This window comes from Mus musculus, chromosome 14, assembly GCF_000001635.26.
Source record: "Mus musculus strain C57BL/6J chromosome 14, GRCm38.p6 C57BL/6J".
Taxonomy (NCBI): Eukaryota; Metazoa; Chordata; class Mammalia; order Rodentia; family Muridae; genus Mus; species Mus musculus.
In genome coordinates, this window is record NC_000080.6 from 84,448,954 (window position 1) to 84,476,470 (window position 27,517).

The 27,517-nt window shown below is 32.8% G+C and overlaps 1 protein-coding gene and 1 long non-coding RNA gene across 8 annotated transcripts in view; one reads left to right on the plus strand and one right to left on the minus strand.

The window, feature by feature from the left end:
- The window catches only part of Pcdh17 (protocadherin 17), a 94,003-nt gene that overhangs the window by 5,391 nt on the left and 61,095 nt on the right, over positions 1-27,517 (plus strand). The window lies entirely within an intron of this gene.
- Positions 9,771-27,471, minus strand: 9630013A20Rik (RIKEN cDNA 9630013A20 gene). Its single transcript, NR_015539.2, has 6 exons — positions 27,395-27,471; positions 27,056-27,086; positions 23,260-23,289; positions 21,715-21,778; positions 16,277-16,381; positions 9,771-11,501 (listed from the first exon to the last, which is right to left on the minus strand). It is a non-coding gene; the product is annotated as an RIKEN cDNA 9630013A20 gene (long non-coding RNA).

The following is a 27,517-nucleotide window of genomic DNA, read 5'->3' on the forward strand; positions in this document are numbered from 1 at the left end:
ATATTTCTTTCCATAACAGGGTTCCCAGAGTAGGAAAAAAAAGTTAATTTCCTTTTAATGAGTTTTATTCCATTAAAACGTTTTATGCTGATATGAAGTTTATATTCCAAATTGAAGCTAACTTCTTTAGTATGGAATAGTCACCATGTCAGGACTCTAAAGCTGTGAATCAGCTTGAACCAAGTTTCACCCTCTGATAAATTAGATTTATATTTTCACCCTCTGATAAATTGGTTTTACATTTATAAATTATTTATATTTTGGGGCACGTGAACCCCATTCATTCCTTAACTAAACTTTCAGCTTCAGCTTTGGAAGTGTTCTTCACATCCTAATGTGCTTTGTACAAGTTAGGCACAGTGACAAGAAAAAAAAAATCTTTGAAAAGAATTTCATTGTTTCCAGGTTTTCCAGTGAGCTTCCTGTAGTCACTGAGGGATGAAAACTATGCCCAAAGTATCATAAAGTCATTTTTATGCTATTGATGACAGGAAATTAAATTGCAGTGGATCCCACGTGACTTGTTTCTTGAACAGGGTATATTTTCAAGGTATCTACACATATTATTAAACATAAGATGAAAATAAAACCATTACCCAAAGCCATAGACATTAATTTTTGCAAAGATGACTGTACTGGGATGATCCAGTCACCTCCTTGTTCTTTTATTCACTACTGTTGTGTCACAGAAAAATATAATTCTTGGGTATCATAATACTTAGAACACATGTTGTTACAAACTCCTCTGAATGAGCAGGCATTGACGTTTGCACCTGAGTATAAAAAATTGACACGTGTGTGTGTGTGGGGGGGCGCAGTTTAGTTTGAGGTAAATGGAAAGTCATTGGCCTTACTATTATGCTTTGCAAAGCTTGTCTCAGCAAAGTTACTATTGCTCAGATGGAGTGTTGAAGACCCATAGACCTGCTAATATAATCCCCTCCCATGCCCTAACACTAAGCAGAAAACATTTTCTCTGACAGCATAGTGTCCATGTGAGCAAGGCTTGCCAAGTACAATGTAATTTACTATTCAAGTATAAAATGCCATTTTTATAATATTCACTGTATATGAGTAATCATGTAATCATGGACTTAAAGTTTATATGAAACATAAAAGAAATTCTCAACTATAAAAACTTGGCTTCTAAAAATGTCTTCCTGTAACTGCGTGAAACTGGTATTTATAAACACTAATATCTCTATAGAGGGAATAATGATTAAATGTTTGTTTATAGATGTGATGTAGTCATTTTGGAATTGCAAATATTTTGTACACCTGTTCTATATTTATGCCACTGACAAAGTTGTCACAAAAGGCTAATACTTAATCATCTACTTTAAGGGCTGTGAGTTGAATTTTTATCTAGTTTCCAGCAGAAAAATAAATCTATAAAATCAAATTGGTGCAGTAAAATTGTCAGCAAGTGTGTCTTCTTAGACAAGTGAAGAGCACTCTTGAATAAAATATCCAAAAAATTGGAAGGATGTAGTGCTTGTACTATGTTAATTATATTGCCATTGAAGCTGGTTATTGGCTGTAAATCATAGTGGTGGGTCCTCACAAAGAGTGAAACCCAAACCAAGAAAAATCACATACTACCACAAATTTCAACAGTTTAAGTAGTATGTAAAAGACTGTCTTTGTATTCTTTTATGTCAAAAAAAAAAAAACTGTAACCCATTCCACCAAAGTACAAAATGGACTTTGGATTAAGTTTGTAATTTGACCAAAGTGTCTCAATTCCCTATGCTACTGCTGTCTTAAAAATTCTCCACTGAAACAGCTAACAGTTTCCTCTGTCTTCCTTCAGTCCTTTAAAAGATGGGTTATAGAATTCAATAAATTAATATCTTTGGAAATGTACCACATTTCTCTTATATTTATTATAAAAATCATAATAAATTAGCCAATTGATGTGCCTCCCCCCCTTCTCTTTTCCCTCAACAATTGGGCAGTAATGCATATTGTGCTCAAGTGGAATGAAGGAAGTCTGCAGGAATTCCATAGTCTTGTATCTAGCTCATTTGTTAGCATTTGCATCAGTCGGCCTGCCACTTAAATATGCTACTAATTTCATGTCTCTTTCTTAAAGTAGACTCGTATTCCCCCAAATCAAATTGGATCAACAGCTTGTAGCTCTGGGTCATCTTCATTTTTCATTTTCTTGCTTAGAGTTTTGAAAGTACATAGTATAGCTTTAGAAATGGGTTAAAAATATTTCATAGTTATGTTGTAATACTCATGTACAATAAGGAGATATGAAATATAGGAACTTTGGTGCAGTATGGCTCACATTATAGCTAAAGTAAAAAGTGATTATAGTCTGTGAGTGTTTTGATCACAGGGCCCAAGGTTCATGCTTCAAGTTTTTGTTTAATCTCAGGTGTATACATATTAACACAGATATGTGAAGAGAGATTTTATTTTTATTAAATCCTGTGAATCAGGCTATAAAGTGTTTAGACAATAGATGTGTGACTGGAATATCAATAATTGCACAAGAATTATACTATTACTTTGAAGTTATAATGTGATATTTTATTTATTTTAAGTTATAGACCTTAAACAGATTTTCAAGTGGGTAAGGTAGTCTATCACATGAATGTATAAGAACACGTTTCATTGTAGACCTTTCCCTGTGTACTATTTTGTGCAGTGATGTAAAATATAACATGAATGTAGAAGTCTTTACTAATTCTGAAGTATAACTGCTAATTGTGGCTTTCTAAGAACAAGTTCATACTTGTAAATAGCAGTAGGGAAGGGAAGGCAGGTCAGTCAGAACGTCAAAGTCATTCTTGGTTAAATAGAGTGGCCAGCCTGAGATACATGACCATCTGTAAAACAAAACAACAAATTCAGTTAAATCTCAGGCAACTTCTCAACAGGTGTTCTCCACGAATCAGAATCCTCATTGAGAAGACTTCCTGGGACTCCCTGACAATAGGACTTCCTGATTTTGTTTTGTTTTATTTATTTTTTTAAATATCTGTGTTCTCCCACAGTACCTACTGCAGTTTTAATATATCCTCATCGACAAAAATGAATTAACCCAACAGAAAGATTTCCTAAAGTTTAAAGAAACATATAGTTTTTTACAAGTCTACTTTAAAAAGGCATGCCCATTCACTTCAAAGTACTGATGAAAAATGAAATAAAATTCTCTTTAAATATGTTCATGTGCTTAAAACATAAATTTGCCAAATATAAGTTAAGCATATTATTTTAAATATAAATGAACTTAATAATGATATGGTAGAGGCCTAGAGCAAAAGAAGCACATACCAGCGAGACTGAACTGTGAGTGAGTAAGTGATCATGTATGAATAAAGGGTTAAAGGTATTTTTGAAAAGATGGAAGCTGACGTGTCTTTAATAATGGTGCTATCCGCTGTGTGTCTTTGTCCTCATTTTTGTAACACAAGAGTTTCTTGACTCGAGATACCTGTTCTGATGAGTTCCCAAGACCTCAACGGATCACTCATAGTCTAAACGCCTTTACATTAATAATTTCAGTAACAGATACAGAGTATAAATATCCTGTATTGTCACTTCAAGTTGTGAAGGTATTTGGCTACGCGTTTTATGCCAAGAAGATGCCACTGGATTAGTCTATGCCCTCATCTTTCTCCACAAAATCCTTTACTTATGAGGATTATGTTGGATTGAGCAAGGAAGGGATGGCGTTGTCATCTGGCTTATCTCCTGTGGCTCTGTGCACTTTCCTTTCCTTTTCTTTCTTTCTTTCTTTTTTTTTTTTTTTAATTTCCTCAAAACATAGGCGGATTAATTTCTACTTTAGTGTAAAGACTATTCACTATCAAACTTTTATTTTAGTTTGGATTGAAATTACTTGAAGTATCACACAATCAAAATTCTAACTGAGCATAGGGAGTTCAAAATTTGTCTCATGGAGATTTTAAATTTACTTTTAAAGTTCCAAACTTATTCTTATTTTTCCTATTAAAACACTAATATCATCATTGGTTAGATGTGATTTTGTGGAGATTACCTCCAATGTAAACTTGCGAGCATTTCTTTATTTGATATCAAAGGAAAAATACTATAAAATTAGAAGCCACAGAATTTTATTTTTAATAGAGGTGACAAAAAAAGCTCTTCATGAATTATGAACTTTATTACCCACTAGCCTGCCAATTTCAACAATATTTCCAAAATTACAGTCAGATGTTTCTTGATCATCCTCACATTGATATGAAAATTCTTTAGGTTTTTGTATTATAAAAACAATACATTTTTAAAAATTTCACATCACCTGTATGGGAGAGTTATGTTATTTCAGTACAAAGTATGGCATATACATTTACATCAAGGATTTTGAAACTACATTCTCAGCATCTTTTCTTACAAGAAAATTGTATGTCATCCGATTTAAAAAAAAAAAAGCGTGCCCTAAAATTCTTATCTCAAACTCTTAAACTTAGACTTACAAAATAGTTGATAGTCCTTAAAACAGAAAATAACCCCTGCTTACATTGTTCACTCACAGACAATTCTGTCTAGGAAGTCACTGTTTTAATAATAGATGTGTATTATTCAAATTCATACAATGCCTAGAAATAGCTTTCTTTATATGTGAACTTAAAATAATTACTCCTAAAATAACCCCCAACTGTCACCTCAATTAAAGAATTATGGAGTTTACATATTTAAGGAGAAGACATTTAATATTTGGGATGAATGTTTAGTGCTGTTTTTACGTGCAGTATCTTACTATAGTATGAGAAATCCCTATTGTCAGAATTGAGGTCTCAAATTTCTCACTGTGAGTGCTGCTTATGCAATATGGTATAACAGAGAAGTATAGGTATATAAGCTAAGAAAAATATCTTAAGATGTCTAAAAAATAATAAAAATTTACATGCAATCAGTAAAGTTGGCTTTGCCTATGCTTATTAGATTATAAAGAAACAAACTTTTTGGAAAATGTAGTTATATCTTTACCTATGTTTATATTTATCTATGAATATGAATATTTTCAGTACCAAATATGTATGTAAATATGCAAGCACAAGTATCCCATTTTACAAATTTCAATTCAAAGCAAGTCGCTTTTTAAAGACAAACATATTTCCCTTTAAAATGAATTAAACATTATAACATGGACCTTACATGGATTAAGGAAAATATAAACAAATGTTAAGCAAATGTTTGGTACTTTGGGGACTAGTGGTATGGCTGGAAACATTAAAAACATATGGTGTAAGGTTGATGATGAAAGACTAAGAGGAAGAAGTTTCTACAGCTGGGCTCAGGCCTGTGAGGAAATGAAACTGAACTCCCTGATCAGAGAAGTCTTGCAACACACTCAATAGTGGGTACATTCTTACAAATGCACTCACTAATTACTATATTAGTCATTGCTCTAGAATGTACTCCCCTAGGTCATACGTCTGTTTAATAAATCCCACAGGGCATTACCTTAAAGTCATATTTTAGTAAAGCATTAGTGAAGTGATTTCTCTGGATTAAATTCCTTCAACCAATGATGTATAATTGTTAGAGAATAGCATACAGCTCATTTTTTACTTATCAGTTTTGAAGATAGCGTGACTTCTGCCACCCACTTACAAGACACTTTCAAAGTTCATCAGACCTACACTAATCTATTGTCAACCTACTTTAGTAAAGGAGACTTTGACATGAATTCCCCTCAATGGCAGCATACAGTATTTTACAGCAAGTCATAGCTTTCACCGCTAGCTTTGACAGTGATGTATTGCTATCCTTTGGTCTTTGGAAATAAATCATCTATAATAAAGAAGTTCTTAATGGCATCAACATTCTCGCTGTGACTAAGCAGAAATATGCTCCTGCTTCATTGCTGCTGCAGGGGAATCAGTTCAGTATTTTTAAGGTGTAGTATAAAGGAAAGGAAAAACTCATAGCAATATATAAATGCAAGTTGCAGTTTTATGGGAGGCACGTTTCAATTACATGTATTCTGATAGACTATGAAATTGGTTTTCGGGCAGTGCTTGAGAGAATCTGTTGACATACATGGAACACAGTATTGTTTTTCTGTTCTGGTCATAGTGACATTCTGATTACTGGTATTTGTTGGCCTTGAACTGGATCTATTCCAGGCAGTTTTATTGTAGTGAAATGGTTCTTAATGGTTCATTGAACATCTAGCATAACTATGCTGAATACAATTGGCAGGTTTGCATATATTTATTCAAAAAATAAGGCAGTTAAACAGTGTAATTATGAGAAAATGAATCATGACAATAAAAGACTATTTAAGTTAACAAGCTTTGTGATCAAATGATAAATACAGGTTGGAGAAATGAAACTTTATATGTAACTAATCTACATAACTATACTTTGGTTTGATTAGAGGAATGGAATATATTAAAATATTAAATAATATTAGAAATGCATTTTACTCAGGCATTTTAAAATATTTTGATATCCATATTATCTTATTTTCTTTATATTCAAATTCTATGAAGTATTCTCATCAACCATATTAATGTTATAGTAAATTGCCATGGTAAAGATAATATAATTTCAAAGATCCTACTTTGTTCTAAAATATACTCTGCCTAAACAACATTTAATTCTTTTTAAGTTTGTAATGTGTTTATTGATTTTTAATTAGTGAAACACATTAAAGGGACCATTTAAATGACAATTTCTTGTTTACTTCTTTTATCAGCTAAAAGCAGTCTTTGTAGGGTTTAAAAGGCATAACTGCTAAAATGAATCTGAAGTTTGACAGTATACACTTAAAATTGTTGGGTGGATATTTACTGCTATTTGCAAACATCAGTTTTGTGCTTATAAATTATGTTAATACATATGTAGATGCTAACTTTACATCCTCAATTGTCCCTGAGCTATTCTAGAGATGTTAACACTTAGAGGCAACTGAACCTGAGAAATGACTGAATAACTCACATCCTCTACATAACTATGATGATTTATGCATCTTTCTTTCATTTTTTATTTATATGGTAGCTTAAACATAGCTTATATATAAGACATAAAACATTCATTCATAGTATTTCTCTTAATAATCATATGAATGCATAAAATTTTAGTAAACTTCCAGTGAAAGGAAGCCCAAAGTTAAAGTTTGATTGTATCCTAAATTTTGCTTTTTTGTGTACGTGTATAAAATTAAAACATACTGTACTTTTACATTTAAAAGGATTCAGAGATTATAAGGATTACAAGCTTTCTTATTTTTATAATCCAAGTCTAGACGATGATTTAAGAAAATTTACTTTTCCATGGTAAATATTCTCATTCATTTTCAAGCCTTGAGACTACAGGCTTATCAATTTTTAAGATATAACTTTGATTTTTAAATCACACTCTTCAATACAAATACCTTTGCTAGAGATGTTTAGTTTTCATTTTATTTTATTACATTACACTAAGATTATTGTATGATTGAATATTCTGCATGTTATTTTCTCTTTTCCCTGCAGTAGAAAAGTTGGATGTAGAGTTGAGTTTCTTACAGAAAAATGAATAATTTAGCTACAAGTACAAATTGGCACTGTGTGCTTCTTACCATTACTTTTATTTCAGGAGATGGCATAAGATAACAAGAAGAAAGTAGAGTATTTAAGAAAGCCTATAAACTTATCAACAATTTACCTAAACAAATATTTTCCCATCCCCATATTAGGAGAGAAGGGAACTGGCTTTTATTAAAGGAATTTATTTTCCAGCTCAAGCCTGATATTCCTCAATGGTACATATTTTCATAACTACTAATCACACAAATCTTCAGACAACTTTTTAAATGTGTTGCTTTGATTTTTATAGTTAGATCGTGAAAGAATAGAATAAAATATAATCTAAATTTTAGTGATCTTTTTCTTGGAACTCTACTTCTTTGGACAATATTGGCCTTGCTTTCTAGTCTATATTTTTTGGTGTTTCATGTATTTTAGCAAAGTTTGCCCAAGATAAGCAATTTGCACCAACAACAGACATGAATACATGTAAAGATTCAAATAATAATAAAGCAAACAACCAAATATTTTAGTTTGAACCTATGTGATGATGATTTTCTTTGTGATCCTTCAATCAGCTACAGTGAAAATGATAATAAAGAGAGAGGGTTGATTTCCCAACTGAAAAATGAATCTTTCCTTTAGCCTTAAGTTGTAGTAACAACTGCTGCCACATTTTTTGTAAGCTGCCCTCATATTGTACTCTGACCCATTTCCAATATCTGTGATTAAAGAAGTCAAGTATATATATATATATATATATATATATATATATATATATATATATAAAAGCATTTTACTGCACATAGGAAACATGAAATTCCTCGGTAATAACAGAAAACAGTCAATTTATGTTACAAGATAACAAGAAGAAAGTAGAATATTTAAGAAGCCTATAAACTTATCAACAATTTACTAAAACAAATATTTTCACTTTCCCATATTAGAAAAGAACACGTGGAATTAACTCAGAGTGATATGTAGGACTGTTGAAGGCAGATATGTAAGAAAATAGCAAACAGTTCAGTATCCTTCATAGACTGACGTAAACATCTCTAACCTTGCACTTTTATGACACCATATCATGGTTAGTAATTACTAGCCATGTTTAATTCTTGACCTTCCGAGGAAAACTATTATTTATCCCTAGATAATAATAAGTTTGGAAAGAAGACAACAATCCTTTTAAACAAACCAACACTCAGTACAATTTTTTAAAAGTTATTACCGGAGGTCTGTTCTGAGATGTCTTCCTGATTCTAAATATCTAAGTAGTCAAAAACAATGAAATATGAGGAATACATTTAATATTTTTTTCTGATTTTGAGCAATAGATTTTCCATAATTTTTTTATATAATGAAGACTATTACACAGTAATTTGGGTTAGAATACATGCCCAGTTCCCCATTTCAAAACCCAATTTGTTACCACCTGTGGCTATTTCTATTAAAAAAAAAAGAAACATAATTACTATGAGTCTCAGCAGTCTTAGAGTAAATTTTTGCAATTACAATACCTCCCTTGGGCAGATGTGTGAAAATGGTAGATTAATTCCTGCCAGGATTTTTCTCTTCCTTCTGCGATTTTAGGTTTGGTGTCTCCTTCTTATTAGAGAGTGTTTGCTCTGGGTAAAGGTTATGTCAGTGTTTCTGTAGTAAATCTCCAGAAATAAAGATCCACAAATCAGCCATTAAATTTTGCTGTAGGCAAAAAACTGACATGTAACAGCTCACCGAAGGAGTGGATAATATTTTCCGTTACTGTCCTCCGTGGCCTAGGTTAAGTTTGAAGTAAAGCAGTAAGAATATTCGGCTGCTGTGAGAAACAGGACAAAGGCATATCTAAGTAAGTAGAAGCTGTAGGAAGATTTTTATTTTCTGCTTGGTTCCCAAGCAGCTTGAAGCCAAACCATTTAAAAGAGAGATAATAAAGATATTAGGACTGGAGAATTAGCAGCTTCTCCTTTCTGTCCATCTCTTTTCTGTTGAAGTGGTGGTGCTCCGTAAAATGTTGCTCTTGATGAATAGCTAATGGATCTACACACAGCTAGTAGATTCTTTCGATTCTTTCAGATTTCAACAGGGTTAAATGTGGGGATGAGTGTTTCAACTATATAATATTAAGATTCAGTTAATTGATCTTGTCTGGGTAGAAGAGTTGAACATAAATAGCACATCTCCATTTTTATACTTTATTCTTGGTACCTTTTAAACAAGAGCAATAACAATTCCTGTGTGTTTTTGCTGATCCAATGCAAGTTCATAGAGAAAAATAGGTGTTCAAGGATTGCAGTTTTTATTAGCATCAAGCTTTCTAAGTATTACTTCATACTATATATAGTTTTCATACATACACATGCATATGTATATAGCATTCAAAGAGACAATGGTGTTGATTGTCATTTATTTAAATACCTTTTAGTCTTTGCTGTGACTTACACAGCATTACAATTATATCACTCAGTTGTCATATAAATTTTATAAAGCTGTCTATCAAATTCTAAGAAATCAATAATTTGCCACAATCATTTTGTTTATATTTTGAGATACACACAAATACTTCCCTAAATAATTTTTAATAAGATGAAGTAATGGTTAAACTATAAATACATATTTCTATTTATTGAGATGGAGTTTTAAGGTTTATTATATTTGACACAATATTGGTCATGTGATAATAGTAATAGAAAATTACATTGTTATTATCAAATACATATAAAATAAACACATTTGTTCACAGAATTCAGAATCTGTTTGGACTATATAGCTGCTAATGTAATTTTTGTGCCTATACTAAAAAAGAAGCATTTTGAGGGATATTTAACTTATAGTAGCAACCTACAGTTATTTGATTCATAATAATTAATCCAATGAATAAATAGTAAAATACTGTTAAAATTAAATTAAATTAGTTGCTCTTATGCTATTTTAAAACTTAGGTGTTATACATCTGAGTTCTATTTACAAGGTTCATTCATATGTAAGGATAAAGGGACTTGATAGAATAAAAGTTGCAAGAAAATAAAAAATTTAAATCATATTAAAAATGCATTCAGGAATAAAGGTGTATTTTGGTGGTAGAATAGTTCTGTATTATGCAAAGCCCTGGGTATCACCCCTAACAATGAAGAAAAGATGTCATGTATTTCTACTGAAGTGGAGCATGCAGGCTATAAAGTAAGGGAATAACAGAAAAATGACCATAAAATTATAATTTTTAAATGTTTATGATTTATTTACATTTTATGCATCACACACTTCTTGAAAAAATAACTTTAATAGTGTTAAATCCTGCATGAGGTGAGCCTGCAGACAGTGAGCTGTCACTGCTGACATGTATGTGCCCACTCATTATAAACCCTGAGGTTCAAGTTTATCTATTAATTCATATTTTCACATTGGTGGTTTGGAAGAGAGGCACATTGACAGACATCCTGATGAATGCAGAGGATGCAGATATGGTATATGGTAGCAACCAGGATGGAAGCTTTCTTTGTTTGATGGGCATTGAAGTAGGTGTTCTATCAAACACTACTGACCAGACACTGGGTCTGTCATAAGTTGTACATGTTTTATTCATTTCTTTTCTGTACATCTTTTCCTTGAGACATTTTACATGTATGTGTATGCTCTTTTTGAAAGACTATTGCCAAAGCATTTTCTTTTTTCTGCAAATTCTAAATGATTTTAAGAGCCTTGAAACTTTCCGAGAACACAAGTTTTCAAGCATTTATGAATCATTTCACAAGATCTATAATTTCAATTTTTTTCATCTGCTTAACAACAGTGAAAACTTTTTTTCAAGTGTTTGAAATGTGTCTTTTTAAAACACTTATGAGGAGCACACCTGTGATCTTATTACTTGGAAGTCACAGGCAAACAGACCATGAGATGTAGGGTAGTTTGAATGACATAATCAGACTATGTCTCAGGAAGCCAATGACTGGACACATCCTTCATTGATACAGCAGATTCCTACTGTGTCCAAGGCCTGGAATCCAATGCCTAGCACAATAAAAAAAAGTAGATCATAGTGAGATAGATGTAAGGAAGCATTGCTCTTACCTTATCCTGAACCCTCAAAAATACTTTCATCTTTGCTATGCTGGTGTTTTTTTCTGTCTTTCTAGTGGAAAGTGTGTGTTAATGTATATACTAAAGTTCCTTGTATATTTAATCAGCAGGAATAACTTCTACCTAAAATTCAGATATATGTGGTGACAAAATTTGGTGGCATTTATGGGCAAATTAATTGAATTATGTTTATATCTAGAATTGACATAGTTGGCTTTTCAGTGTAGTGATAAATATGTATTGATTGCATTAAATAGTTTCAGGTACTTCGTCTTGAAATTACGCTTAAGTAGACAAAAAAAAATTTGGACTATTATTTAAAATAAAAATGTCTCCATTTCCTTTACATTATGGAAATGAGTATATATATATATATATATAATATATATATATATATATTGTACAAAACATTGATTTTTCATATCAAAGAAATAAAATGAAACTTTGCAATATGAGTCCTTCTCTTTATCCTTCAGGCAGGAATGCACACTAAAAGATACAGTGAAGGCACCCCTTCCTACCTGCCACATCTAAAATACTAAACAGTTTTTTTCAATTTTGGTTTTTAGTAAACTTTTCTGTTTACAGCTACTCATCTTGCAACCAGACCAGCATATCTACTTATCATGGAGCAAAAGGGACTTCATTTTAAATTTAATCAAATATTCCTTTTGCTTTTACTTGAACTTTTCTATTGAGTTTTAGTATGCATAGGTTTGATGTTTGGATAAATATTTAGTATGCTGTTGCAGCTATTAAATCTCCAAGGAGATATCCATTATTTGGAAATATTGAGTCTGGGTTTAGGATTTCAGGATGGAGAATGACAGGCTGAGAGGTGGGAGAAGGAAAGGACCACTGGTTTCGTGTCCCCCTGGAAATAGGTTGGTTTGGGAAATGGGGTATCATTTCACTTGGTTAATTGCAATAACCCATCATCTTGTTAGGAAATTAAGGTACAATCAACATGGTGCATGAAAGCACTGAACATTCAATCTTTAGCTTCCATTTCACCCATCTCCTCTCAGGAAATGTCATTAGAAATTTGAGCCCATGACCTTTAGCTTCCATTTCTGACTACAGATTCAAAGCTGGTGTTTTCACATTGAGTGTTTTAAGATAATTTGGTGAGTAGTCTACTCTGCACATTTCTAACCTAATTACTCTTTAAAAAAAAACTAAAATCAAACTTAAAGGGCTGGTGTGTACTTGACAAAGAGTCAACACTGTTGTTCAATCTTGAGTCTGGTGAAAAGAAGCTGATTTTCCACATCATTAAGGTTTCTATAAACTAGTGGCCAAGTTGCTGCTTTATGACAGGCCTCTGCTTCTCATTAATTATTCTCAGCCTCCATGGCATCCTAAATTTATGCTACACCGAAATTGCATGCTAAAATCCATGGAAAAGAATGGGGTACCTATTTAGTAGTTCAGGTTTTTGTGAGTGTTCACACATCTTTGACCCTTTTTGTCAACATAAGCATGAAAGTACAGAAACATTCTTGAATCCTTTTGTATGTTCACTTAGAAGATAGGAGCATGATAAAAAAGAAAATGTGCCTAGCATAAGAAGTGAATTATGCAAATTGATGAAGATTTCTTGTCAACATTCATGCTCTCCTCTGCTCAGTGAAGTTCATGTATCTTGGAAAAGACTCATGATTAGACAGGTGTTCCTTCAGTCCATGAGATCACATTTCTGAAATATTTATATAGTGGCTAGCCAGATGTACACAGTTTAACCTTGTAATCCTATTTCACAGCTTTTCTAAATACTTAGAAACTTGTTAAGTTAGAGGCTGATTGTTTTGGCAGCCTATTCCCATTAATAGGATTCAGATATTCCTTATTTACAAGCCTGTGCTGTTAATATAATCCAGTATATTAAATCACAGAGAAACAGGAGATTCTATCCAAGGGCTAATTGACATGGACGCTTTTTCTAAAGCTTTTTAATTTGTTTTTTATTGACTGCATAATATCAAGAAAACAGTGCAAATGAAAGATATAAATGTTTGGATGCCATGCTCCTACCATTTTAGTGTGAAGTAGTTATTGCTTACATATCTTGTTCTCCTATCATAATCTTGATATAAGTCACATAAGACTAGGCATCTGCTCTTTAAAATATTCCACTCAGCGTCCTCTCAATTGCAAAGCTTACTGTCATTTGACATGTGGAAGTATTTTAAATGCATTCATCTGGGTTTTTTAAATGAATAGAGGCAATGCAGAGTAATGTAATAATGTGTCATGATTTTCATTATGCTTATTTATTGGTTCTGCAATAATGGAAAACAAGCTTATTGTTATGCTTTTAGCTTGAGCTATTATGCAGTGTGGTAGTCATGCTCCGTTTTGTATTTGTGCTATCCTGTCCCCTCAAGAAAATGTGTATCAGGATTCTTAAACTTAATTAGATTACTGAATGAGCTTCATTCTTTTTGGGATTTTCTATACTAAATGTACAGCACTTATAAACTGATTATACATGAAACAACACATGCACTTTCAGGAAGAGGAACATCTTATTTTCCAACCTGTAAATGGCATCCAAAAATCTCTGTTTTGAAGAAAATTAAGGTGAAAGTAGGCTATCGAGAATACAAATTCTGGTGTTTTTATTTCTTTTAGAGAAAAATATATAAAGTGTGTTGTGAAATTTTTCCTAAAGATGTCTGATACACTTCTAAGAAACTAACAAACTAAACAAACAAACAAAAAAGAACCAGTGGTTTCTAAATCCACTGAGAATTGTGAGAAGTGGGGATGAGACATACATTCATGCGAGTTCAGGCTCCAGCTTTTTGTAGGGTGACACAGCTGCTCTGCTGAGAATTTCTTCTTCCAGAGCTACAGAGCTCAGTCTCAGTTACTAGCAGTCTAAAAGCTCAGTCTCAGTTACTAGCAGTGTACAGAGCTCAGTCTCAGTTACTAGCAGTCTTGCATGCTTAGATCTCAGCTGCTCTCTCCTTGGGCCTGGTTCTATAAACGCTGAAGGCATTTCCCTCCATGTGATTCCAGACTGTGTCTTCCTGCTCTCCCCAGGATTTGATTGAGTTTTTTTTTTTAAAGTTTTCTTCCAAAGAAACTTTCTTCAGAGAACAAAAAGTTACCTGTCATAAAGCCCTGATAATCGAACTTCATGAAATTATTTTCCATTATTGGAAGTCTTCAGCCTTCAAGTTTCCTTCTTTAAAAACAAAAATTGACTAAACCTCCTTCTAACAAATTTCATGTGAAAACATTTCTGTAAAAATTCTACTTAAAATACAGTACCAAAAGTGTACTTTGGATATCATGAGGACTCATGATATAATTGTTGACTGAAAATAGAACATGTTTCATTTATATTTATAATTACCTATAATTTACCAATCAGACATGGTCATTGCTAGCCTTTCATTGTATAAACCTACAATTTATTTTCAATTACAAAAATCCAAATGACTCAAGTATAAGCAGATTATAATTTTTGTATGTTTTATTGATTCTGCTTATTTTGAATTGGTATTTTTCCCTGCTGAGAGATTAATATGCTCATTATTGAGATACTGTACCAGTCCTTGCTGGGATGAAAACAGACATAGCTGTTCTTCCAAATACATAAAATGTGATGGAGATTTAGGGATTATCTATGGCCTAATGCAAGGATTTGGGGAAGGTATTAATTTCTACTTTGATCATGTATATGTATGTAACTTTTTTTAAAATACATGATCTGAACATATTATATTAAACTGTGTTTCTCTTCCAGTTATGACTTGCAGAGACATCTTTCAATGTTGATAATGCAGTTTAATGTTGTCTCTAAAAGGGGGAATTCTGGATCAGTCAACGGGTATAATTCATTTCATCAGTTACTCTCCATAGACAGATTGTTTACAAGGAAGTTCTATTCCCATGATTCCTGCTTTTAAAAAAAAAGAAAATAAAAGACGCAGTTCCTCAGTCCAGGCACAGATGCTTCCCTGTTTTTGATTTCTGTTTTCTTTTAGAATATATCAACATTTTTATTCTTATGGTGGAGATAGGAATTGAAATTAAATATGGTAACTCATATTGTAAGATGCATGTTTAATATTAACAAGATATTAAATAAATATTTCCACATACCATCCTGTTTATTCTTGAAAATGACAAAACATCCTGGCCTAGCTAAGTCTCAAGAAAGTAATATGTCGACATTATTGATTCATAAAAAAACTCCTCTTTTTCCAATTTTCAGATTTTAGCACAATATAAGAAAAAAATCAATATTGCATCATATAAGAATTTTATTTCAGAACATTTATGATGATTGAATTAATTTTACTAAAATAATTTATTTGCTTTCAAGTTGTCATTTTACATTCTTGAAGTTGTATTTTGTCCTTTGTTTTGTTTTTAAGTAGACATCTTAGCAGAGTTGTTTTTTTAGAATCCATTGTTAAATTTGGATTTTCAGTTTTTAAAATCAACAAATTAAAATTTAAGTGAAAGGATGTACGTTTTCTTTATACACTGTTTTCTTTTTAAACAGGAAAGCATTGAAAGAATTTAGTTCATGACATGTCAAAATAACTATTAAAAAAATTAACGTCAAAAATATTTGCCCTGGGGCTAGAAAATTGCTCAGTGTATAAAATGCTTGCTGCAAAGCCCTTAGACCAAGTTCAGATGCCCAGTACCCAGGTAGGATGCCAAGTGTGACATTTAATGCATACCTGAAGTTCGAGTGCTATTCAGAGTGACACGGAATTCTGTTAGTGATTGCTCCCCAGTTAAATCTAGCAAAATCATGGAGCTTCAGGTTCAGTGAATGAACTTGTCTGGAAATACAAAGATGGGAATTATTGAGGAAGAAACCTAGGTTAGCAGAGTGGCTTTAACCCACAGACATACACACACTTGCACAAACAAATGTATACACATTCACTCAAAAAACAAATTTAAAAAAAAATACAAATGCATTAAACTGCAATTGAAGTCACCCATACCCATTTCCTTACATATAAATTGAAGTCCTTAACTACATCTATACAGGAAGTTTATCTGATATAACATTCAGAGTTCTTATGCTACTTACTGTATTATGTTGAAAAGCATATTTGATCAAATTACCACACAGTGCAGATAATTGGTGCTATGAAGTACTACTCCTTAGTTCCTGCATCTCACATCAATTCGGGGGAAAATTCCTCACATCATCTACATACTGTACATTGAACATTTGTCAGGACCTCTGTAGAACACAGGTCCTTGGCTTCTTTCTCTAGCTTGCCTTTGTATAGTAGAAATATTTCCAAATGTAAAGACTCCACAAGCAGTCTGTGCTTCTTATATTAATTAATCTTAATCACAGAATTTTTTGTGATTTTTTTTTAATTCTTACCCAAACTGTCTCATATATGTCCAATTTTTTTTAATTTGTGCTTATTCAAAGCATGACCATTAGAGGGGCAAAGCCATTGAATACTGTGTAGCCTGGCACTGGAAAAGAAGGAAAACTTGGTGAACAAGCATTATTTGAATAAGACTTTAAGTCCATAAAATGCAAATGACAATGAGAAATGTGAACGAATGGAATACAGTAGTAAGTGTACCATACATAAAAGACACATGTGCCATGTAGGACATGAATAGTGATTTTTGACTCAAAAGAAATTCGATTCACATTGTTTGTAGTCCACAGATACTACTTCCCTCTTCCAAAAAAAACATAACGATTGTGTTCCTCCTGGCTCCTTAGGTGAAATTAGATGGAAATATTGGACTGGGATGGATTGCCTTACATACAGTATTCAGTACATACAGTATTCAAGGATCTGTGTTCTACACAGGTTCTGACAAATGTTCAATGTACAGTGTGTAGATGATCAAGCAGGGAAGGAAACACAGCCTTAAATTAACATACCACACATAGGAGATTGTGAGTTCTTTGAAGTAACAGAGCTAAGAACAGTGTCACTGGGGGAAAATTATGAAAACCCAGTTACTTACTCTTATCATAAGGGTTCTCTAGAGGAATTTGCAATATACTTCAGGAAGTCTTGTGTGTGTCTAAGTGCATTTCATTTTCAGGTGTTCCCAGGGTGGTACTGTTTGTGCAGTTTTAAGTACTTTGGAATTGAACATAAACATGCTACAAATCACCTAGCACTGGGGTCCACTTTTAAAAAGTATGAGCAGTGTTTTGTTTTTGTTTTTGTTTTTTGTTTTCAGTCAAATGCTTTTCAAATACACACACTATGATCAATGTCTATGTGCTACAGAGGAAAAAAAAAGGTGATTTGGTTTTGCTTTCTAAGTTAGAACCTAATTAAAAATCAGTTCAAATAAAAGCATTGCTTATTTTCAAGTACAGAAAGAAATGGTAAATGTTTTAATCATGTCTTTAAACATTGGGATATATCTAAGACATGCTTTTCTGCAAAGGTGAGATGATTAACACTTTAGGTTGTGTGATTAATAAAGCCTTTCTGTTGTAATTCTCAGTTCTGGGCCTGAAACACAAAGGTAGCCATGGGCAGCTTGGGAATATGGAAAAGGCAAGATTCAAATAGAATTTTCTTTTAACTATGGAAAGGACCATAGGCCAAAGACTTATGTAAGGCAGTAATGGCTCAGCAGTGTTGGGTTTTTGTTTTTTTGTTTTTATTTTGCGAGTGTAAATAAATTGTACCGTTATCAGTTCCAAACAGTTTCCAAAAAAGGTGAAACTAGCTGTTTACAATTCCAAACTAGTATTTGAAGGATCCGAGCTAATGTTTCCTTAAGTGACTGTCATCACATCAGGTCAGTTGTTTCCTTAGTGGAAGAAATTTCTTAGATATTAAAATCACTGATCCAAGTAAAACACACTCCCTCTCAGGACTCGACATTCAAGTGACACTGTGATAAAGAAGAGAGAGACTAAAATTCACTATTGTTCCTTAGTTAAGAACATCAATATTATTAAAAGACATTTGTTTGATTTTAATTTCACATATGACTACCGAACAAGAGGAGACTATTCCTTTTGAATCATACATAATGAATTTTATATTTACTATTATGCTTCATAAAAATGATATCCTAGTAATCTAACCTGTGGATACTTAACACTGTGTCCAAATATGGAGTTATTCCTTGTTTTGTCATATTCCTTTCTGAAAAACACTCTACCATTACTTGTATATTTCCTCCTCAGTTTTCACAATTGGTTTTTAAATTACCCTTTAAAAAAAACGGAATCTAATTTTTGGACTGACCTTTTGGAAATTCAAAATTCTGTATCATATGTGGGAGCTTTAAAGTCCATATGAAAGGTTGAGGACTTGAAAGTACTCCTAAGTGTTCATTAGCATTGACTAATGATGGTTTGGCTAACTTGTTTATTCTTAGTAATAATTAATTCCTCATGCCTATGGAGGGAAGGACTAAAATTAGTAATCCACATACCAATTTCACATTGTATCTCCCCACTTTCTTTTCTTTTTTATTTAAATAAGAGTTAGAATTGACCTATGATGGTGATAGCATGAGTTAGTCATTCAAAATCACAAAGAAATAGAATTCTTCCTCTTATTTTCTGCTCTTGTCTACAAAATGCACCCACATCAAAGCTATAAATGACATTATCTTTTGAATGATGATTTTGTATTATGAGTCACGTGACCACTGAAATGTATTTAAGAAAAAAAATCATTACAATCTTAGCATTTTTAACTTCAGTACTGCGGCAAAATGAGCTGATAAAACTGGCTCTCCTTTTTAATCGTATTTTTCCTTGGGAATTTTATATAATGATTGGTTAAATATAATGTTTTAAACTTCTCTTGTATCTATAAGGTAAGTACTTAGAAGTACCTGCTTGGCAATTTATTTCAGTATAATGTTGATAAGTAAGTTTAAGCCTAAAGAATGCATTTGGATATTTGGGAATAAATTCTCATTATAGTCCTTTTGTGTTACAAATTAAAGGGAAAATCTAGTTATTAGAATTATTATATATATGTATATATATTCAGTATTTAAAATAATTTAACATGTAAGTATAGAAAGATAACAGTGCAGGCACTCTGAAAAGTTTTTAGGGATGATAATAGTCCTAACTTGATTAGTATATAATAGTAATTTTAAAGAGCCCTTTAAGGCAAGTTCCATTAATTTATCATTAACTTATTTCAAAATTATTGAGATGGCTTATTATTATCCATTCTGATCGGAGAGAGGCAGCGCAGAACAGGGTAGCCACAAAACGTCCCTGCCAAGTGTCACTGCTTGGAAATGAATTGGGTAGGTGACAGGCAACTCAGTGGCAGTCCCTTAGCAGCAGTCTCTCTGTTTAAAACGAATGCGGACTCTGGTGTGTCTGTGCTGGCAACTGAGATGAATGAATAATAAACAGTCAATATTTCCTATGATTCCTATTTCCTAGATTCTAATACAAGACAGAGCATTCCTCATCCACCACTGCCAAATGTGCAAAAATACTCCAGAAACAGACGTTCAAATTCAGTGACATAGGATTTCAAAGCATCCCCATAATGCCTAGGTGAATTAGACTTCTAAAAGCTGAGTTGAATCTATAATTTAGTCCATAAAAATGTTTCCTGCCAAATTCCTTAAATAAAACTCTGCTTATAAGGGAACGCATCTATCAGAAGATTCAGTGTTCATCGTGGCGATAAGTAAATCGTGGCGATAAGTAAAACAATATTACTAGTTTACCTCACTTTTCTCTTCCTGTCTACACACACTAATGTGTAGGAAAGAAACATTTTTAGAATCATAGTATCTTTCTAACGGCCACGTATAAAGTTTGAGTTCTTAGTCAGTCGTAGAGAACCCAGTTTAGGTATCACTTCCAGAGGAAACCATCCTCCAGAACTCTTTATAGAGATGGAGAGAAAGCTGGCAGGGAAGAAACCAGTCTCTGGAGACAAAAAGTCTGCCTGAGAGAAAACAAAAGGCAGAACAGAAAGAACTCTGAGCTCCCAGGGCCACCTGTGCAGCAACTTAAAAGGAAGAAGATTGACGTTAGCGGCTGAGTGTGTTGGATGGAAATGAGAGGGTTAGAAAAGCAACTGCTAAATATGATTCTATTTCTCTTATAAGACACTGCACCACTGCAGAGGAGCAAGCACATCTAGCATTGAGGGACATATTGGTGCCCCTGGGTTTCACAACTCAGTGCAGCAAACACATTCATGCAATAAGTTGCATCTTCTGCCTTGCATCTGTCACTAGATAACAAAATAACACTTAGCTTAGCTTTTGATTGTCTCGTTTTTTCCCTTGTCAAGGATGATTTCCTTAAAGATTTATAAATTGCATAATTAAATTCTGGCACCTTAGTTATTAAAGTTATCAGTGTCATTTATAGAACAGTTAACATTTGCAGAAGATTTTAACATAGCACCATATCACCTTAAAATAGTCTAAGTCATATTCATTGAGAGTTAGATGAAATATTTTTATTTACAGGGTATATATAGCAATTCCTGTTTTCTTACTTTAATCTTGGGGAACACAGGCTTTTTCTCAACATGGCAAGAATATCCTGTGTTTTACTATTCCTTTTGTACGAGAACACAAATGTCTAGAACACCATACTTGTATAAAATGTATTATTCTGAAAACCAGCGATAAATGTAGTTATTGCCATACTTCATGCACTTTAGAAATTCCAAAGCCATAGGTGCTGTCATATAACTTTATAAGTAGTGGCTTAAAATGACGTTGCCTACTTCAGCAAAGTAGAAAGAACCAAACCATATATTCTGTTGAAGGCAAAAATATCAGAAGGAAAGTCTGTTTGAAAGGGCTTAAAATGAATTATTTCCCTCTTAACATTCCCTGGTGTTTAGTCTGCTGCAGAAAGAATGCTTGTTAGAAATGTGGGAAGCAGCGCCTTTGAATTAAAGGAAACATCCAACTTGTGTTGTTTTCAAGCTCCTGGCATCAATGTGCACAATCAACCTCATGTCCCCAGTTCAAAGAAATTTTTCCTCTTCCTTGTGTCTGAATCCTGAACATCTAAATTTACTATACCTGTGGCAGGAGCAGTGTGTTAGAGCCAAGGACTTTTAGACAAATGTTTGCTGTGCAATCCCTCAACCCCCAATTAGTTTATGAAATAAGTTGATTTCATTATCAGATTTACAACATAAACACCTACTTTTGCTTTCATTCAATACATTCTTCCTCTTCTTTATCCAGAGATCAAAATGGGTGGTCATCTCCTGTGTATGGATCAGAACACAGAAGGCAGCAGAGATGTCAGTCTTTCCCAGTAATTAATAAATAAAACCCAATTCCATTCAATTTGTAGAAGGGGTTGTACAAACATGGTCATTTTTAAAGTTTATATAGGGGACACCTTTGAACTAGATCAGCACAAACTACTTCAAAAAAGAAGCCTTGAGCTGGAGGCACGTTGCAGCATAGAAGGTATACTAATCAGGACACTGTAACGTTATTCTACAAATGGAAACAAAGATCAATGGAGCAAACGAAACTGTTAAAAGTCTGCTTGCACAAATATGGCCGATTGATTTTTGACAAAAATGAAAAATCAATTCAATAGTAAATCAGTGGAAATGAACTATGATCAACACTTCACAGTTGATACACAAACATGCACTCTTGCACACAGGTACACATGTGCCCGCATGCCTACTCATGAGTTCATCACACACACACACTTCATAGTGAATGATTGTACAATTGCACATTTTGAATAAGTATTCTCTTTTTAAGCATCTTTATAAATATATTCTCTTTATAAGTTATAAGCTCTCTCTGTCTCTCTGTCTCTGTCTGTCTGTCTGTCTGTCTCTCTCTCACTCTCTCTCTCTCTCTCTCCCTGTGTGTGAATCATTATCTATATGCAAAGCTTTAAACTATAAAGGTTTAGAAAAAAACATTTGGAAACCATTGTGGATTGTGATTAGGTAGAACTTTCATACACAACCACAAAGCAAGATCCAGAGAAAACAAAAATAAATTACTTTGTTATATTATAATTGTGAATCTTACTGATAACAGTTGACAAGATTTAAAGATAGTCCACTCATTTGGAGGATACTTTATATTACAATGGGCTCTCAAAATTAAATGACAAGATAACAAAAAGATTTGGACAACCCATTCATCATATTGCATTAGTGACCTATACTTCCATGAAAAAAGTGCACACTCTAATTAGCAACAAGGGACTCGTTAATCATTACTACCTGCCCACTTTAATAAACAAAACACTCAACAGTAATAATACCATTGATATTCAAGAAAAATATTTTATACTTTTTTGAGAATATAAAATTATTTAGCTATTCTGGAGAAAAATGGCAATTTCTTATGAAATTAAATGTCATTTTTATGTCATGATATTTGCTTCCAGATTATCCACTCAGAGATTAATATTATTGTCACAAAAATTTGAATGTGAATATCTATAGGAATGGAAGCAACCTAGATATCATTCAGGTAAATAAAAAGCTAGATGCATTTCTGTCTCCATAGCAAGTGATTATACAGTTGCACATTATTTGAGTAAGTATTCTCAATGCAGAGTGTTTCCTCATTTGTCTATTAAAAAGATACCAAGTCAAATACTAAAATCTATGAGGAAAAGTCTATATTCATTTGAATAGAAGGCAAGTGTGAGACATAAAGATTGATTTAACAATATCAGCAAATTCAACAGCTCTAAGATACTTACCTCTAGTCCCAGTAAATGGGCAGTGTCCATCTGAATGTGGAAAAGAGATATGGCAAAACATGGAATAGTGGGTGCCCTCTTAGGAAAGAATACATTGTTCCAGGTGAAAACGCCATATGAAGTTATTTCTATATTTTGAAATAATTTAATAGCATGTGTTTGAAAAGCTTTAAAAGATTATTTATGTAAATGATCATCATTTGAGGTATTTTGTTCATAGAGAATTTTGTCAGAATAATTCACAAGTTTGACAGTGGATTCAGGATAATACTGTCCAGAATGCATGATTTAAAATTTCCACTGTAACTCTTGATGATTTTGAATCCTATTTGTAACACACCAATATTTGGGAAAGTGAAATTTGTATAAAACTTTAAACTATTCTTGTATTTCATCCCTTGTGGGATGAGAAAAATAATGACCCCACCAAGAGAGTGTAGCTTGTATTAAGTGTTTAACAAACAGTCAGTATACTAGTCTTCACACATGCCCCTGCAAAAGAAGAGAGATTATGTGAGCTTTGGCAAGCTGTATTCTATAGAAAGCTTTTCATCATCATGCACACCACTTAAGCAAATGTTGCTGGAAAGAAATCTGTGGTTATTGCAATTGCACCCTGGCGATTAAATGTAAAACAGTATTTGCAATGCTTCATTACCTACTGCACCACCTACTATGAGTTAGCCTTTTAGAAGAGGATGATTTAGACAGTCCAGGGAGCCCCATCATCTCTAAGGACCTCTTGAGGGGATGTGGTTGCCATGGACTGGAAACTACTGGTATTTATTCATGTCCTTCCTCTTTTCTTTACCAGGTGGAATACCTGTGAGCCTAATTCCATCCCTCAGATCAGAGGATAAGTTCATGCCACTAGTACATATGTATCTCAGATCATAGTTTGTACAAAAATCTAGCCTTCAGCAACCTATGAAAAACAATACCTAGAATTGAAAAAAGAATTTCATAGTTATAATGTATATGGAAAATAAAACTGAGATTGGGCCAAATATCAAATAACTTAATAAGAAACTTATAAAATGTAAAAAATTTTAAAAAGAATGCAAAAAGCATAGTGAAACTGAGTTTCTACATAAATTTTCATTTCTATCTTCCATTTCCCACCTGAAGGAGAAAAAGAGATACAAAGAGAATTCAATGGGATATTATAAAATGATTTTTTTAAGTTAAAAATTACCTCAGTTGGGAGCTGGAGAGATTGCTCAGTAGTTAAATAAACTAGTGGCTCTTATGGAGGACTCAGATTTGATACCCAACACTCATGTTATGACTCATAACCATCTGTAACTCCAGTGTCAGGGAACACAATGCTCTCCTTTGACCTCTGTAGGCACTAGGTATGCACATAATGCACATACATACATGTAGGAAAAACACTCATGTGCACAACACATGAGAAAGTTCCCCATTGTAGATGTTTGCTCATTTGTCCATGTAGATCTGGGATTTAGATCATCACATTTTACCCATTTACAAGTTGTATGTCATTTATTCATTTCATGTGCCTTACTGAACTTGGGAGGCCTTTTAGTCCAGTGACAAAGAGATGTGAATTTGGATCTCCTTGCCTGGGAGAAAACCGTGCAAGCTCTCACCATTTTATATATGTATATAATATATGATATATTTATATTTAATATCCACATTAAGAATAGAGCATGTTATTTCATTATTTAATCATAATTGATAATTTTATAAATTTATATTATAATTGTATATTTGTTAATTCATATATTCATAATATTATTAAATTGATAATACATTATATTTTCATGATTACTCAATTGTGCAATTGAGCAATTTATTTCACATTTACTGAAAATTTCTAGACCTGATGTAGTTAATTTGGCATTTTCAGAATATCCATTTAGTCTATTTTGATAACATAACATCTTGTCTCCCTGATTTTATGATCGACTTAATCTTCACATCATAGGTGCATGTAAATGACATAATATTTATTTCACAAATAAATTTTACTCATTTTAGCCAACATGGTTTAGTGTTACTGTATACATTTTTTAGTCTTCTCAGTTATGTTTTTTTTTTAACATATGATTTGAGCTTCATAATTTTACTAGGATAACATGTCTCAGAAAGTGGTATATCTTGGGAGCAGCTTATTATTTATTGTTGATGACATAAATATTTTTGTGAACCTGATTTACTAATGCAATGTGCTTTGGTGAGTATTGTTGAAGAACTAAAGGAAGAATATCATCAAAGAAGAGTATTATAATTCTGCAAAACTTAATCATCTTAAGTGTTTGCTTGCTTAGGTGTGTTGGTCTGTTTGCTTGTGCCAAAAAGAAAGAATTTCCCAGTGTTTATTGTTTCTAACAAATAAAATAACCAAACCACAGCAGAAAGGGCAAATCATATTTAGTTCTGTGTTATTTCAGATCTGTTTTGTTATCAGGAAATATACTCTGCAGAAAGCTAAAGAGTTGTAAAGGTCTGAACCCATATTTTATTCTCTTCCAAGATTTAAAACTTAAGCATCGTCCCAGTATAAGCCAAAACTCAAAATTTAAAGTACAGTAGCTAGGTTTAATAAATGATGCTGATAGTACTAAATTTCTTTTACATTTTTTCTTTTCTATGAAACTAGCACCTATTTCATAGTTGGATAATGTTGAATGAATTTTTGGACCTCCCTGAGCACAGATAATGAGAACTTTGCTGTCTATATTAAAACTGTATACTTTTTAGAGTAAATTAGTTGTGTGTTTGTAAAAAGCCAAATGGCTACTCTGCACAGAAACTATAGTCTCTTGCTTTCCAAGCAACTTTAATCAGTAAGTACAGACATTCTTAAACTTTGACACTGTGTTACTGATAAAGTCGTAAGCTTTTATATTTGTAGTTTTTAAAGCTCTGGGATGGTAAACCATACTTTTTTCCTCTTGTGTTTCTTTACATTCCTCCTATCCTTCTCTTTCATAGATATTTTTATTTTTGTCTTTATTTTCTCTGTATTTTTCTCTAGCTTGACCCTCTGCTTTTAACTTTCTTCTTGTTCTCACCAAATGACTTTTTCCTTTCCCTTTCTTTTGTTTTTCTACCTTCCTCTAAACAATTGTAGATAACAGTACTAATGTGATGTTCACAATTATGGATGTATGTATTTATGAACACACATTCTTCTACAGTCCTTTATTCAAAGGGATAACGTACTTTACTAATATGCATGAATTTCTGGAAACTGTTCTTAGGATGAGTGGAGAAAAGTTTCTTTTGTCCTTCTCATGTGCCTCACTGAACACAACACTTAAGCTTCACCTAATTGATACCCTTGAAGGCCTTATACTATTTACAGTCACACTGATGTTTCCATCTTCCGATTTTCCTTTACTTCCTTACTGTCTTGTTAACATTCTGTACTCTTTTTTTCCATGAACTTGTCCAAAACATTTATATATGACTCTTTCCTGGCAGTAATAAAAAACTTTGTACAGATGTTTAACCACCATAAATCACAAGATACATTTTATCAAGTTGGCAGGATTGCTAAGTTTGTAGATACTTTTAGAATTAGGCAGGACTTTTGTAGCCTTGTGACATCTATTTAGTTTGGCATTAGTCATTTTACTGGGAGTCAAAGTTTCCCTTGAAGTTGTTAGTTTGTCATTTTGGGAATAAAAAGAAGAAGCTTCACCTAGTTCAAGTTGAGGTACATGAGGATGCTTCAGAGACCCCAGGCTCAGGTACAGGATGATGAAGATATCAACTTTTAAATACAATTTGGTAAAACTTGAATTCATGCTGTTCAGCTAACCTTGCATGTGGCTCAATAAAGGTCATTGAATCTACATAAAAAGAAAAAACATTTACAGATTAAGAAAATTATATATTTTTATCATCTCATACTTTTAACAGACAAGGAGATTTGTATATTTTCATCATTTTTCAATATATTTTCAATTTACTCTTTCAATATATTTTCATATTTCAAAATACTTTCAATATTTTCCTAAACCAATTTTATTTTTTTCCAGCAACACTTCACAAAGCCAAATAAATGTAATTATTACATAGGAAGCAAAAAACAAGCCCTACTTTTTAAAATTAACTTTACTTATAAAGAAAGCACATATTTCACTGCAATATGCCTTACCTTGGCCTGCTTCTTCCATGGTTACACGCTCCGCGTGTCTGATACTTGTATGCTGGATGGTCTTGTACTTCCCCATTGCTGCTCCAGTGCATAATAGCGTGATATGAAGAAATGCAGAAAACA